Here is a 15991-nt window from a genome sequence, read left to right on the forward strand (position 1 = left end):
AGGACCCTCACTCTAGTCAGTGTATGTCACGCACAATCCAAGTTATCCTGTGCCCACCCTCTGGTAGCTAGGCACTGAGCAGTCAAGCTTAACTTAGAAGGCAATGTGTAAAGTATTTGTGCAATAAATCATACAATAACACCATATAGCACCACAAAAATACACCACACAGAGTTTAGAAAAATATATAATATTTAGCTGATAAGATGCAGGTCAAAACGATTAAAATGTAAAAATTAGATGATGAGATATCACTGTAAAAGTGATATAAAGTGTCAAGTCTTTGCAAAACAAATAAATGTCTCTTAAAAACAACAAAGGTCTCTTGCAAGCACAAAGTGGCTGGTTTGCGTTCACAATCTCCGCAAGGGACCGCAGAGAAGGCGTTGTGTGGAAAACAGGGAGGTGTGCGTCGGTTTTGCCCCTTTGCACACAGACTTGCATTGTTATTTTCCACAGAGGGGAAGGCTTTGCGTCGATTTACGGCGTGCAGACTTGGTTACTCTTCGGGTTGCGGGGCTTTCTGGTGGCCCGGTGACTGTGCATGAATCCTGGGCTTGCGGAGCAAAGTCACAAGTGCTGCGTCGATCCAGTGGGCATAGCGTGGAAATTTCTCTTGCATGGCAGGCGCTGCGTCAATTACTCTCTGAAGGTCGGGCTGTGTCGTCCCGAGGTGGCTGTGCATCGATCCAGTGGGCTGTGCGTTGAAGTTCCGGTCGCAACGCAGGTCCTGCGTCGATCTTCTCCTTGCGAAGTCGGACTGCGTCGTTTTTAGCAGGCTGTGCATCTAATTTTGCCGCACAAGGAGTCCAGTTGCAGAAGTGAATTCTTTTTGGTCCTGAGACTTCAGAGAATAGGAGGCAAGCTCTATCCAAGCCCTTGGAGAGCACTTCTCAGCACAGCCAGAGAGCAGCAAGGCAGCAGGGCAACAGCAAGGCAGCAGTCCGTGTCAGAAAAGCAGTCCCAGTGAGTCCTTTGGGCAGCCAGGCAGTTCCTCTTGGTAGGTCTGGTTCAGGGATTGTTCACCAGAAGGCTTCTTGTCCAAAAGTGTCTGTGAGGTCGAGAGTCTACCCCAAGAAGTGTCTAAAGTCTATGGTTTTGGGTCCTCTTCTTATACCCATTTTGGCCTTTGAAATAGGCCTACTTTAAAGGAAAGTGTCACTTTTTTGTGAAATCCTGCCTTGCCCAGGCAAGGCCTCAGACAAACACCAGGGGGTTGGAGTCTGCATTGTGGGAGGGCAGACACAGCCTTTTCAGGTGCAAATGACCACTACTCCCCTCCCTCCGAGCACAGATGGCTCATCAGAATAGCAGGCTACACCCCAGCACCCTTTGTGTCACTGTCTGGAGAGAGGTGCAAACAACCCAATCGTCAAACTAACCCAGACAGGGAATCCACAAACAGGCCGAGTCACCAAAATGGTTCAAGCAAGAAAATGCCCACTTTCTAAAAGTGCCATTTTCAAACACACAATCTCAAAACTAACTTTATTAAATGATGTATTTTTAAATTGTGAGTTCATAGGTCCCAAACTCCACTCGTCTATCTGTTCCCAAAGAGAATCTATTCTTTAATCGTGTGTAAAGGCAGCCCCCAGGTTAACCTATGAGAGGGATAGGCCTTGCAACAGTGAAAACCAAATTTGGCAGTATTTCACTGTCAGGACATATAAAACACAATAGTATATGTCTTACCTTAACCATACACTGCACCCTGCCCATGGGGCTTCCTAGGGCCTACCTTAGGGGTGTGTTATATGTAGGAAAAGGGAATGGTTAGGCCTGGCAAGTGGGTACACTTGCCAAGTCGAATTTACAGTTTAAAACTGCACACACAGACACTGCAGTGGCAGGTCTGAGACATGATTACAGGGCTACTTATGTGGGTGGCACAATCAGTGCTGCAGGCCCACTAGTAGCATTTGATTTACAGGCCCTGGGCACCTCTAGTGCACTTTACTAGGGACTTACCAGTAAATCAAATATGCCAATCATGGATAAACCAATTAACAGTACAATTTACCCAGAGAGCATATGCACTTTAGCACTGGTTAGCAGTAGTAAAGTGCTCACAGTTCAAAAGCCAACAAAAACAGGTCAGGAAAAATAGGAGGAAGGAGGCAAAAAGTTTGGGGATGACCAAGCAAAAAGGGCCGGGTCCAACAGTAAGCATAAAAGTACATTAGTAGACCCTGCAGCCTCACAGTCTGGTGTCTTCTTACAGGATGTAGTCTTTAATTGCCCCTCAAAGTCCTCGATTCTCTTTGCCTGCAGCAGTGAGAGTAATTACTGCAGAAATCTGCATGGTTGAGAAATTAGGCATTCGCCCCAATGTGCCAAAGACTGAAATATCCTTCTCACACTGTGGGGTGTCCAACAGCAGTGGCGGCCGGCAGTTTTAGGAGGGAGGGGGGCAGGCAGCACACTTGCACTCATTCTTTCACGCACACGCACACACCCACATGAGCGCACACACGCACATCCATTAACACTCATCAACATTCAAACATGCACGCAGGCACCAAACATTCATTTAAGAAGATCACACACACACACACTTACCTTCAGCCTTGGTCCCAGGGGCGTTGGGACTACTGCCTTCTCTTCATGAGGGGCAAAAGGTGGGGGGGCGTGGCCCCTCTGCCCTAAAGGAATTGCCGCACCTGTCCACCAGGGGTATCTCCATTGGGACTGGAAATGAGACTCAGTTAGGTGGGACCACCGAAATAGCCATGGTCATCTATGTTCACCAGTTAGCGATTGAAAGGAGAAAATCTCCTCTTGACCATGCTCCTCCAGCATCCAAGATTAAAAAAAAAAGCCTGATGAAGCCTCTGTGCAGTTGATGCCTAAATCAAAGGATCATTCATACTTCTCCTCCCTCGCAAAGGGCAGTGTGTCTAAAGTGCCTAAATACTGCACCCAAATTGCTAACTTTGATTACTTTGCCCCCAAAACACAGTCAATGATAGAGGATGCCATTGGCAAATGTTTGAAGAAATTGTCTTCTATCGAATGTAGTTTAAACAACTTAGTTATGTTCTGTAAAGCCAACATTTTCCACCTGGACCTGTGTGCCCACATTTAAGGGGATGGGGCAGATAGTGCAGGAGTCTGTGACACCTAGTGAACCAGCTCGGGGCCCCCAGCTTATCCTGTTTCCTTAATGTTGGAATTCCATTGATACCCACTATGCCATCTATTAGCCTAACCTTGTAGGATTTTCCTCAAGGGACTTATCAGATCAGCCAACCCTGACCCTGGTGTTTTTGGGCCACTAAACTCACTGAGTCATCAAAGTGATCCTAGGGCCAACACAACATACAAGCTACCACACAGGAAGTTGGGTGTCACAAGCCACAGAGATTGTCCTGTACCCCCATAAGTCATTCTCAGACTACCTCCTGCCCCGGCCTCTTATGTTGTGGTACTAACTGGGATCCCCACCTCAAAAACATTGGGGCAAAGATTATTCCAGTCTGAAAGACAAGGTTTGCCACTGGTTGTTTCAACTGGGAGGCGAAGGGTGAATCCTGGCCAATAGACTCATCATGGCTCGAAGGGTGAATTGGGTTGGACCTACCGCAAAAATTGTGAAGGGAGACTGTATAGTAATCTATTTTGATTGTCCCAGAGCAGTCCAATTTGTCCTTAACCTTGCCAGGTGGTCTATCTGTAGCTCAAGTATCCAGCCCTTCCCTCTTGGTTATTTTTATCATTAGCTGGCAGCCCAGACCCATCCAAAAGCCAGTACAATAGTACAAATACTGGCAATGGGGCTTTGAGGCCATTTGTTGCGAGTGACTTTGTCATACCCACCTTTATTAGATACAAGGCATTGGGGGCTGACTCAGTGGACTGACTGCTTTTCCCCAATCACATGATGCATGTGAGAAAACTGGGCTGATTGCAGAAGCCCTCTAACACTCTGATGGTGCTCTGGGCACTGCTAAACAGTCCCAGAGCCTGTCTTCTGATTAAAATGAGTATGCAAATTTGGCTAATTATAATTGGCTATGCCAATAAAAAAGTCCCCAGGTAGGGCATGTAGGTTTAGGGAGCCCAGCATAAGTAGTCCCCCCATAGGTGAACTGCTGTGGCACCCAGTGTCATTTTAAGGGCAAGCCTGCCTTGCTGGCTGCTTTTAAATTAAGTTGATCTTCAAATTCGACTTTGGAATTAAAAGTGCCTCCAAAGTCTTAAACTACCTTATTTTTACATATAAGTCACCCTAAGGTGTGCCCTAGGTTCCCCCAGGGTTGGGTGCAGTGCAACTATAAGCAGGGACCTTATAAAATATGTTTTATAAGCCCTGGTGAGGGAAAATAGCTACATTTGTTTTCCCTCATTGTAGTGAATTGGCTTCATAGGCTAAAATGGTAAGACGTTATTTTAATTAATAAAGTCTCAAAATGAGCTAGATCGATTGGGTTTAGTTTTAAACGTATTGTTATAATAAATCCAACAACTTGCCATTGTTGAATTTAATATACCTAGTTCAGGGAAAGAGTTTTAGAACCCTACCTGAAAGTTGCCAACTTCAGCTCTGTAGTGCCCTTCTCTGATTGGCCAGTCTCTGGTAGCCTGGCCAGACGGCCTTGATGAGGTGTGAAGTGGCCTGGGCTGAAGACAAAGGAAGTGCCTGGGGGAGGAGATCTGCCTCAGAAGATGGTGAAACAGGATGGGGAGAGAGACAAACTGGTCTTGCAACCACAGACAACCAGGTGCCCCCTTGATTAGAGTAGGATGGAGCAGGAATTTGGCATGTTAAGGAATTTTAGCAACACCACTGAGTAGACTCAGCCGGACCTAACCTCCAAAATTAAGATTCTTTCATTTTGGATTTTTAAGGAATGATGCTCCCTTGGATTGATTTTTGCAACACGTCCCAGGAAGTGGCCATCCAAGGTGGTGGCCTGCCTGTGATTGGACAGTTGCCCTCTCTGCTTTCCACTTCAGGAGCAAGGATAGATGAAGCAGAGCTGCACCCACACCTCAGATCCCTACAAGGAACAACAACAGAAAAAGACGGACTGCCTTGCTGGACCTCTGACCTGCACCTGGACACTGCACTCTGAAGGACAGCACCAGCTGCATACTTGGGCCTTACCGCAAAAAGGACTTTGCCTGTTTTCAACTGGTTCAAGGAGGGACTCCCTTTTTTTTACAGGTAGAAAATTGATGACCAGAGTCCCCTGCATCAAAAGCTGAAGAAACTGACCAGCTGACCAGTGGCTAGTGGCCTTTTTTGTATTTGAACCAGGTGCATTCTGGGAGTTGGAGTCCTAACCCTCATGGAGCAACTCAGAGCTTCTGGAACCTTGGAGTGAGTTGTGGACTCCAAAAGGACCTTCTAAGACCTTCTGGAAGAAGATCAAGAAGTTTGGAGAATTTTGGAGAACTTTTGGAAAAAAGCTCCATAAATGGACCAACCCGACGTTGTTAGTCAAGGCGGCTTACCTCAACTGCGACCCAGCTTGACTTGCAAGTTCGTCCAGCTGAAACGTTCTGGAGCCTCAGACTTCCAGGATTTCACCAGTGGCTCCTAGAAAGGCAATCCGACAATGTTGACTCAAAATCCGCTTGCTGTGGATGGTCGTCCTACTTTGAAGAAAAAAAGCTCCAAAAAAGTGACAAAGTCTGAGTTTAAAAAGTTGACCGGTACTTCCCTCACAGCATATCTGAGGAGTGCTCCAGGGACGTTGGATCTAAATTCAACTTTGGCACAGATGGAGATTTCTGTCCTGAAAAAGCGTCCGAAGGTAGAATTCTTCACTGAGGTCTCCTGCGATGCGTGTCCGAAGAGGGCTTCAGGGAGGTTGGATCGGATTGGTGACTTCTTCCCGGTGAGAAAAATCTTCAAGAAAAAGACTAAGTCCGAAGGTGAACTTTTGACCGAGGCCTCCCGCTTGCTCTAGCCACGTTGGGCTCCATCGCGATTAGCCTCAAATTTTGACTTTGCCCCGGTCGAGTGCCACCAGATGACCAGATTGGAGCTTTTAGTTTCTATGTGCTAGAAAACATTAATTCTTTAAAAATTCATACCTCCGGTTTCCCTTATCCGATTTTAATTGTTTTGTGTCATTTTAAAGATGAAAATATAATCTATTTTTATAAATTGGTGTTTGAGGTTTATTGTGTTCTGTGTTTTACATAATTACAGTTTAGTGATTTTTAAATGCTTTACAAACTTGTCTCGTAGGTTGAGCCTTGTTGCTCATTGCCAAGCTACCAAGGGTTTAGCTGAGAATAATTAATTGAGACCTAACACAGTTATAAACCTATTCCTGTAAGTTAAGTGAGCAAAGGGGAAACCACTGCTGGCCTTCTCAATTGTGGCAGGCATAAATAATATAAGAAATTACCCTGACTGCCATAATCTGTCTACAGAAGACAGAGGACATGGGTGGCTCCTCTTTCTTGGAAAGTTACAAATCATTTTCCAAACCTACTGTGTTTTCAGTAAGGGGAGGCTTGTTGATATTGGTTTCTCTCTCTTTAAAGTGCAGTTTTAATGATTTGGCCCACCAATGCACTGGAAATTCTTACTAACTCCCACATAGTTGATCATTTTATTTTGTTAAATTTATATAACGTGACCACTGGCTCCGCATTTTGTGACACACTTTCTACCCTTAGGGAACAAGTGTTGTATATTGATACCAGCACTAATATTAGGGATGGATTTAATTTGTTTGGGGATTGTAACATACATCCATGCTCATAATCTTTTACCTTGTGTAATCAAGCGAACAGTGAGGGCTGTTTGCATATCAAATATACCTATGCTGGTTCCTTTGTAAACAATCTTCTTGCAGATTTTAACATGGAATTTTTAATGACTAAAGTGCTTCAATGTCCGGATGCAAGTTTTACTCCCACTTTCACCGGATGGGGCCAATTTTCCACAACAGACTATGGTGGTCATTCCAACCTCGGCGGTAAAAGGCGCTTACCGCCGTTCAGAAGACCACCATAACACCGCTGCGGCCGCGGTAAACCGCCACGGTCATTCTGACCCACAACAGGCAAACCGCCAAAATATAGACATCCACAAAAGTCCGCCACACCAAAGGGCAGCGAGAAACTGGCGATGACCAAACCTCCACCGTCACGCCAACTGAAATACACCCACACTATCACGACACACGAATCCACGCGGCGGTCTTTCAACCGCGGAATTCCATTGGCGGTACACACCGCCGCGCTCAAAATACACACACACAAAATACAACCACATTGGACAATTCAAAATACACACACCTGAGACACATACACACACCACTCCCACACACCCAATTAAATATAAAATACACACCCACATCACCCACAAACCTCCACTCCTAGAGATTCGTGAACACGCACCGAGAAAAGACATCCGAGCACCCAGACGCCCAATTCACTGTCACCCAGCAATATTTGCACGCACTTCACACAACACAACAATACACATCACCACACTTAGCACCACACAATCCACCCTACACATCACCCACACCACCCCATGGCACCGCAAAGACACCCCAGGTTCTCTGATGATGAACTCAGGGTCATGGTGGAGGAAATTGTACGAGTAGAGCCACAGCTGTTCGGGGCACAGGTGCAGCACACCACCATTGCCAGGAAGATGGAGCTATGGAGCAGAATAGTGGACAGGGTCAACGCTGTGGGACAGCACCCAAGAAATAGGGACGACATCAGGAAAAGGTGGAACGACCTACGGGGGAAGGTGCGTTCCATGGTATCCAGGCACAACATCGCGGTGCAGAAGGCTGGCGGTGGACCCCCACCTCCTCCCCCAGAATTTACAACATGGGAGGAGCAAGTTTTGAACATCCTCCATCCTGAGGGCCTCGCAGGAGTAGGCGGAGGAATGGACTCTGGTAAGGCAAATCTTAACTACTTCTTCCCCCCACCCCATCTGCATGCCAACTCATACCCCCACCCTCACCCTCACCCCCATCACATCCTACTCCTTGCAACTGTCTCACCATCACAACCCATCCATCCCAACACCTAGCCCTGCCTGCGTCCACAAAGCATGGACACCCCATCACCTAAGCATGCCCACTGCACACACACATACAACCCCCCCCTTCAACCACCGTCACAACAGCCCCCACAAAGGAATGCCAGCACTGGGGTACACGGGCACCCACCCATTGCACGCTATGACACACACAGAAGCAATAACCATACTTTTATACCCCTGCAGGACCCGAACGCCACGTCACCGCGCAGGAGGGTCCACAAATGTCCACTCCACCCCCAGAAGAGGCCCACAGTGAGGACAGCAGCTCTGTCTCCCTGGATCTAGATGACCAGCCCGGTCCATCGGGGACCTCGGGACAGTCGGTTCCCCTCACACAGCCACAGGCCACAGTAGACCTTCCCCCCTCTGGGAACACCAGCACAGCACCCACCCATACCTCTGTCCCCAGGACACGTCAATTAGCGGTGTGTCCACCACTACAGTGAACACAGGCTAACCCACCACCCCAACATCAACAGGGACCTGGGGGCAGTGGTAGTGGGCACACGGTCCAGGGGACAGAGGCCCAGGGAAACAGGGGAACTGGGAGGGCTGCTGTGCGACAGGGGGGGGGACAGGCCCAGGGAACCCACTCTCCACGAGGCCCTCTCCTCCATCATGGGAGCATACCACCGCTCCCAGGAGACGATGGCGACGGTCCTGGCCAGGTTTCAGGAGATCCAGCTTCTGCAGGAGCAACAGTATATGGGGTTCAGGGAGGAACTAAGAAACATCAGTTCCGCCATGGGTACCATTGTTTTGGCCCTGAATGAGGTAGTCACGACATTGCGGGACACTGTGGCACCTCAAAGGGCCCCTGACACTAGCATGCACCAAGAACTGCCTACCACCTCCGTCGGTGCTAGTGGACAGGAGGCCCGACACAAGACCAACAGGCCACCAGAACCCCACCCCCTGCAGAAGGAGAACCACCCCGCAAGCGGGCCCTGAGATCCAGGAAGAAGACAGAGTAAGATGTCAAGACCCCCGCCAGCAAAGGATACCGCCCTGATTGTCATCCCACTGTCCCACATTGTCACCCTGTCCAACCTTAAACTGTCCCTGCTCCACTTCCCACAGGCATTTGGACAATGCACCTGTGAAACTGATAGTCTGGACTCTGCCATGGACAATCCTCCACCATCACCCCTCACCGATTTGCAACCACCCATCCAATTTAGAGCACTTGAATAAAAACACTTATTGCACAAATCAATCTGGAGTCTGGCTGTGATTTAGAACAAATGTATTAGACATGACCGTGCCAAAATGTTCATTCACATTGTGATGCTAACAAACCGCTGTCACACAGCTGTAGTCCATGGGGAAACAAAGCAGATGTCACGCAGTGGGGCCCACATCTCTGAAAACAGAAGGGAAAGTCACAACACAGTTACCATACACTGGGGGAAAAAGTCAGACAGTAGAGAGGTAGGAGTCATTAAGTAAATGTAATATGCCGGTGTCTACTCTTACCTGTGTGTCACTGAAAATACTGCTGTATTACTGTGTTCCTGTTCTCTATGTCGTCCTCTTCGGCTTCCTCCTCTTCACTCTCCACAGGCTCCACAGCTGCTACAACACCACCATCTGGACCATCCTCCTGCAGGAAAGGCACCTGGCGTCGCAAAGCCAGGTTGTGAAGCATACAGCAGGCCACGATGATATGGCACACCTTCTTTGGTGAGTACATTAGGGATCCACCTGTCATATGGAGGCACCTGAACCTGGCCTTCAGGAGGCCAAAGGTTCGCTCGATCACCCTCCTAGTCCGCCCATGGGCCTCATTGTACCGTTCCTCTGCCCTTGTCCTGGGATTTCTCACTGGGGTCAGTAGCCAGGACAGGTTGGGGTAACCAGAGTCCCCTAATAGCCACACCCGGTGCCTCTGGAGTTGACCCATCACATACGGGATGCTGCTATTCCGCAGGATGTAGGCGTCATGCACTGACCCAGGGAACTTGGCATTAACATGGGAGATGTACTGGTCAGCCAAACACACCATCTGTACATTCATGGAATGATAACTCTTCCGGTTCCTGTACACCTGTTCACTCCTGCTGGGGGGGACCAAAGCAACATGTGTCCCATCAATGGCACCAATGATGTTGGGGATATGTCCAAGGGCATAGAAATCACCCTTCACTGTAGGCAAATCCCCACCTCAGGGGAAACGTTGTAGCTCCGCATGTGTTTCAGCAGGGCAGACAACACTCTGGACAACACCTTGGAAAACATAGGCTGGGACATCCCTGATGATATGGCCACTGTTGTTTGAAATGACCCACTTGCTAAGAAATGGAGTACTGACAGCACCTGCACTAGAGGGGGGATCCCTGTGGGTTGGCGGATGGGTGACATCAGGTCTGGCTCCAGCTGGGCACACAGTTCCTGTATAGTGGCTCGGTCAAGCCTGTATGTCAGTATGACATGTCGTTCCTCCATTGTCGACAGGTCCACCAGCGGTCTGTACACGGGAAGATTCCTCCATCTCCTCGCATGTCCCAGCGGACGGTGCCTATGAAGGACAACAGCGAGCACAGAGTCAAGCAACCCACAGGTACGTAACCACAGCTTGCACATAACACGATTCCCAATGCATTGAATGGCTTGTATGAGTGTTGGTGCATGGCCTAGGTATGTGTGACGCAGTTGGTAATTAGGCCATGTGGGCCCTTCAAATGGCGGCTGCCTGACCTGTGAAGTGCGACAGTGGGATGTGAGGTCAATGCGCTGGCGTGGCACACCGCGGCGGTAGGTGGTCGAAGTCCGCGGCGCTAAGCCGCGTTGGTTGACATTGAACCCTATGGGTTTCAGGAGCCAATGACGATGTGCGCCGGCGGTCGCGGTACGCACTGCTGCGGTACGCACCGCCGCGGTGCGTGACCGCCATTTTCTATCTGCTTAATCACTCGATACCTGATCTTCGACAGGAGAGGACCTACACTGCAAGTGCTGCTGTGACCTCGGTCTGGAAGAGACAATGGCTCATGCGACTGGGGAAAGGGCCCCTGCCTTCATTGCGGAGGAGTTGGAGAAACTTGTGGATGGGGTCCTCCCCCAGTATGCGCTACTCTACGGTCCTCCAGACCAACAGGTAAGTACACTGGGACCATGCTTAGTGGGCAATGCCTGGGTTGAGTGGGGTGGATGAAAGATGGTGGGGAAGGGAGCGATTGAGGCATGCATCAAACGACAGATGAGAGCATGTGCCACATGGCAAGGGTGGGGATGGGGGGCCACTCACATCGAGCATGCAGAAGGTGATGACAATTTTTCTCTCCCTGTACATGTCACATAGGTCAGCGCCCACCAGAAAGTCGCGATTTGGCGTGCCATTGCCAAGGACGTCCGGACCCTGGGGGTCAACAACAGACGGGGTACCCACTGACGGAAGAGGTGGGAGGACATCCGACGCTGGAGCAGGAAGACGGCGGAGGCTCAGCTGGGGATGGCCTCCCAACGTAGGAGGGGTGCCAGTCGTCATTTGACCCCCCTGATGTCCCGGATCCTGGCGGTGGCCTACCCCGATTTGGATGGGCGCGTGAGGACATCACAGCAGACACAAGGGGGTGAGTACAAATACATTCTGCTGACTTTGCGCGCAGTGGAGGTGTCTGGGTGGGGGAGGAGGGCTGTGGGTATCCCTAGGCCAGGGCGATTTCTGTAGGCTAGGCCCCTCCGTAAGGCATGGCCCTGTGCCCCCGCCACCCACCTCTGTAGGGTGCCAAGTACAGGTATCCATGGCCCTGTGTCATCTATGTGTGCAGTTGTCATCCATAGGCTTGTAGGCCATGTCCCACGGATTACGTAGTGGACCCCAAGTGCGCGGCGTAGTGCAGGGGGCTTCTATGTCTGTCTTGTCCGCCAACGGTAGCGGTAGCGGTAATCCATGCACTCAACATGTCTTTATTTCTCCTCCCCCCCTTTTTTGTGCTCTTCCTGTTCATGTGTGCATTAGCATCATCAGGCGGAGGAGAAGTGGCATCGGAGCACGAGGGAGCTGCATCTCACATGGCCATGGCGGGCCATGCAACTGACTCGGATTTCACCAGTGAGACGGAGGGCGAGGGGAGCTCCACAGCGGGGACTCGTGCTGATGTCAGTGACAGCGACTCGTCCTCTGAAGGAAGCTCCCTTGTGGTGGCGGCAACATCCGTGCCCCCCGCAACAACAGGTACAGCCGCCGCCCAGCGCACCAGCACCGCCCTCTCAGCAGCTCCTCAGCGTTTGCCCCGTGCCCGCTCACCCAGAAAGGTGGGCATTTCCTTCGCCCCAGGCACCTCAGGCCCTGCCCCTGTCACCCCTGCTGCCCTCAGTGAGGAGGTCATTGACCTCCTAAGGACCATCATTGTTGGGCAGTCTACCCTTTTGAATGCCATCCAGGGTGTACAAAGAGAGGTGCACCAGAGTGATGCATACCTGAAGGGCATTCATTCGGGTCAGGCTGCCCATCAGCGATCGTTCAATGCTCTGGCCTCAGCACTGACGGAAGCAATTGTCCCTGTCTCTAGCCTCCCCCCTCCAACTTCCTCCACCCAGACCCAATCCCCTGTACCTCTGCCTATCCCAGACACACCTACAGACCAGCCTGCACACACCTCAACACCCAAGGGAAGCTCATCCAGACATAAGCACCACACATCACACAAGCATTCACACAAGCAACATCCACATGCAGACATACCAACAGCCACTGCCTCCACTGTGTCCCCCTCCTCCTTGTCTCCCTCCTCCCTCCCTGTGACGTCTCCACTCACACTTGCATGCACAACATCTTCAGCCACTACGTCCATCACCAGCACACCCACCAGAACACTCCGCACACGTGCAGTCACCACCCCCACTACCATTTACACGTCCCCTGTGTCCTCTCCAAGTGTGTCTGTCACCCCCTCCTCCAAACTACACAAACGCAGGCAGCCACCCACCCAACAGCCATCCACCTCATGACAACCTCCAGCCCAAGCACCTGCACCCAAAGACACCAGACTTCACACTCCTACAACCACATCCTCTTCCTCCACTCCCATACCCACTACACCTACCCTTCCCTCTCTTTCCAAATTGCTTGTCTTTTCCAAACTTGACCTCTTTCCTACAACTCCCCCACCCCGTCCATCTCATAAGACTCCAATCAGCACCTCAGCCACCACAAAACCGGGACCTGTGAAGACTGTTGTCCATGGACTGTGGAGTACCCCACCCTCAAGGGCATCCAGTTCAGCTAGGAGCCAAGGCACGGCCAGCCCACCACTGGAAAAGCATCCTAAGATTGCCAGTGCCCGGCGCGAGCGACCAAAGACCCCAGGGACAAAAATCCCTACATTGGCTCCGGCAGGAAGTCAGGTGCCATCTGGCACACCGCCAAAGGTTGGAACGGGCCACAAGTGTGCAGGGAAGGGTGGGAAGGGCAGCACGCCCGACAAGTCCGGCAGCAGGCCAGCTGGCCAGGAGGGCCCCACCAGCCCCATCCCAGGTGTGCAGGAGGACACACACAGGCCCGGTACTGCAGCCCAGGAGGGCCCCGCAAGCCACGTCCCAGGTGGGCAGGAGGACACCCACAGGCCGAGAACTGCAGCCCAGGAGGGCACCGTAAGCCACCAGACAGATGGGAAGGAAGGCCCCGCCAGCCACATATCAGGTGGCGAGTGACATCCATGCCTGGGCGAGATCCACTGACCAGGACACTCATCTCAAGCACCGCTCCGCTGGGCACCGCCGTCTCAAGCACCGCTGAACAGGGCCCTTAATCTCAAGCACCGCTCCGCTGGGCACCGCCGTCTCTAGAACCGCTGAACTGGGCCCCTCATCTCAAGCACCACTGAACTGGGCCCTTCATCTCAAGCACCGCTGAACAGGGCCCTTCATCTCAAGCACCGCTCCGCTGGGCACCGCCGTCTCAAGAACCGCTGAACTGGGCCCTTCATCTCAAGCACCGCTGAACTGAGACCTTCATCTCAAGCACCACTGAACAGGGCACCGCCGTCTCAGGAACCGCTGAACTGGGCCCTTCATCTCAAGCACCGCTGAACAGGGCCCTTCATCTCAAGCACCGCTCCACTGGGCACCGCCGTCTCAAGAACCGCTGAACTGGGCCCTTCATCTCAAGCACCGCTGAACTGGGCCCTTCATCTCAAGCACCGCTGAACAGGGCACCGCCGTCTCAGGAACCACTGAACTGGGACCTTCATCTCAAGCACCGCTGAACTGGGCCCTTCATCTCAAGCAGCGCTGAACTGGGCATCGCCGTCTCAAGCACCGCTGAACAGGGCCCTTCATCTCAAGCACCGCTCCGCTGGGCACCGCCGTCTCAAGAACCGCTGAACTGGGCCCTTCATCTCAAGCACCGTTGAACTGGGCCCTTCATCTCAAGCACCGCTGAACAGGGCACCGCCGTCTCAAGCACCACTGAACAGGGCACCGCCGTCTCAAGCACCGCTGAACTGGGCCCTTCATCTCAAGCACTGCTGAACAGGGCACCGCCGTCTCAAGAACCGCTGAACTGGGCCCTTCATCTCAAGCACCGCTGAACAGGGCACCGCCGTCTCAAGCACCGCTGAACTGGGCCCTTCATCTCAAGCACCGCTGAACAGGGCACCGGCGTCTCAAGCACCGCTGAACTGGGCCCTTCATCTCAAGCACCGCTGAACTGGGCACCGCCGTCTCAAGCACCGCTGAACAGGGCACCGCCATCTCAAGCACCGGTGAACTGGGCCCTTCATCTCAAGCACCGCTGAACAGGGCACCGCCGTCTCAAGCACCGCTGAACTGGGCCCTTCATCTCAAGCACCGCTGAACTGGGCACCGCCGTCTCAAGCACCACTGAACAGGGCACCGCCGTCTCAAGCACCGCTGAACTGGGCCCTTCATCTCAAGCACTGCTGAACAGGGCACCGCCGTCTCAAGAACCGCTGAACTGGGCCCTTCATCTCAAGCACCGCTGAACAGGGCACCGCCGTCTCAAGCACCGCTGAACTGGGCCCTTCATCTCAAGCACCGCTGAACAGGGCACCGGCGTCTCAAGCACCGCTGAACTGGGCCCTTCATCTCAAGCACCGCTGAACTGGGCACCGCCGTCTCAAGCACCGCTGAACAGGGCACCGCCATCTCAAGCACCGGTGAACTGGGCCCTTCATCTCAAGCACCGCTGAACAGGGCACCGCCGTCTCAAGCACCACTGAAGAGGGCACCGCCGTCTCAAGCACCGCAGAACAGGGCACCGCCGTCTCAAGCACCGCTGAACAGGGCACCGCCGTCTCAAGCACCGCTGAACAGGGCCCTTCATCTCAAGCACCGCTCCGCTGGGCACCGCCGTCTCAAGAACTGCTGAACTGGGCCCTTCATCTCAAGCACCGCTGAACTGGGCCCTTCATCTCAAGCACCGCTGAAGAGGGCACCGCCGTCTCAAGCACCGCTGAACTGGGCCCTTCATCTCAAGCACTGCTGAACAGGGCACCGCCGTCTCAAGCACCGCTGAACTGGGCCCTTCATCTCAAGCACCGCTGAACAGGGCACCGCCGTCTCAAGCACTGCTGAACTGGGCCCTTCATCTCAAGCACGCTGAACTGGACACCGCCGTCTCAAGCACCGCTGAACTGGGCACCGCCGTCTCAAGCACCGCTGAACAGGGCACCGCCGTCTCAAGAACCGCTGAACTGGGCCCTTCATCTCAAGCACCGCTGAACAGGGCCCTTCATCTCAAGCACCGCTCCGCTGGGCACCGCCGTCTCAAGAACCGCTGAACTGGGCCCTTCATCTCAAGCACAGCTGAACTGGGCCCTTCATCTCAAGCACCACTGAACAGGGCACCGCCGTCTCAGGAACCGCTGAACTGGGCCCTTCATCTCAAGCACCGCTGAACAGGGCCCTTCATCTCAAGCACCGCTCCTCTGGGCACCGCCGTCTCAAGAACCGCTGAACTGGGCCCTTCATCTCAAGCACCGCTGAACTGGGCCC

The sequence above is a fragment of the Pleurodeles waltl genome, chromosome 10 (assembly GCF_031143425.1).
Source record: "Pleurodeles waltl isolate 20211129_DDA chromosome 10, aPleWal1.hap1.20221129, whole genome shotgun sequence".
NCBI lineage: Eukaryota > Metazoa > Chordata > Amphibia > Caudata > Salamandridae > Pleurodeles > Pleurodeles waltl.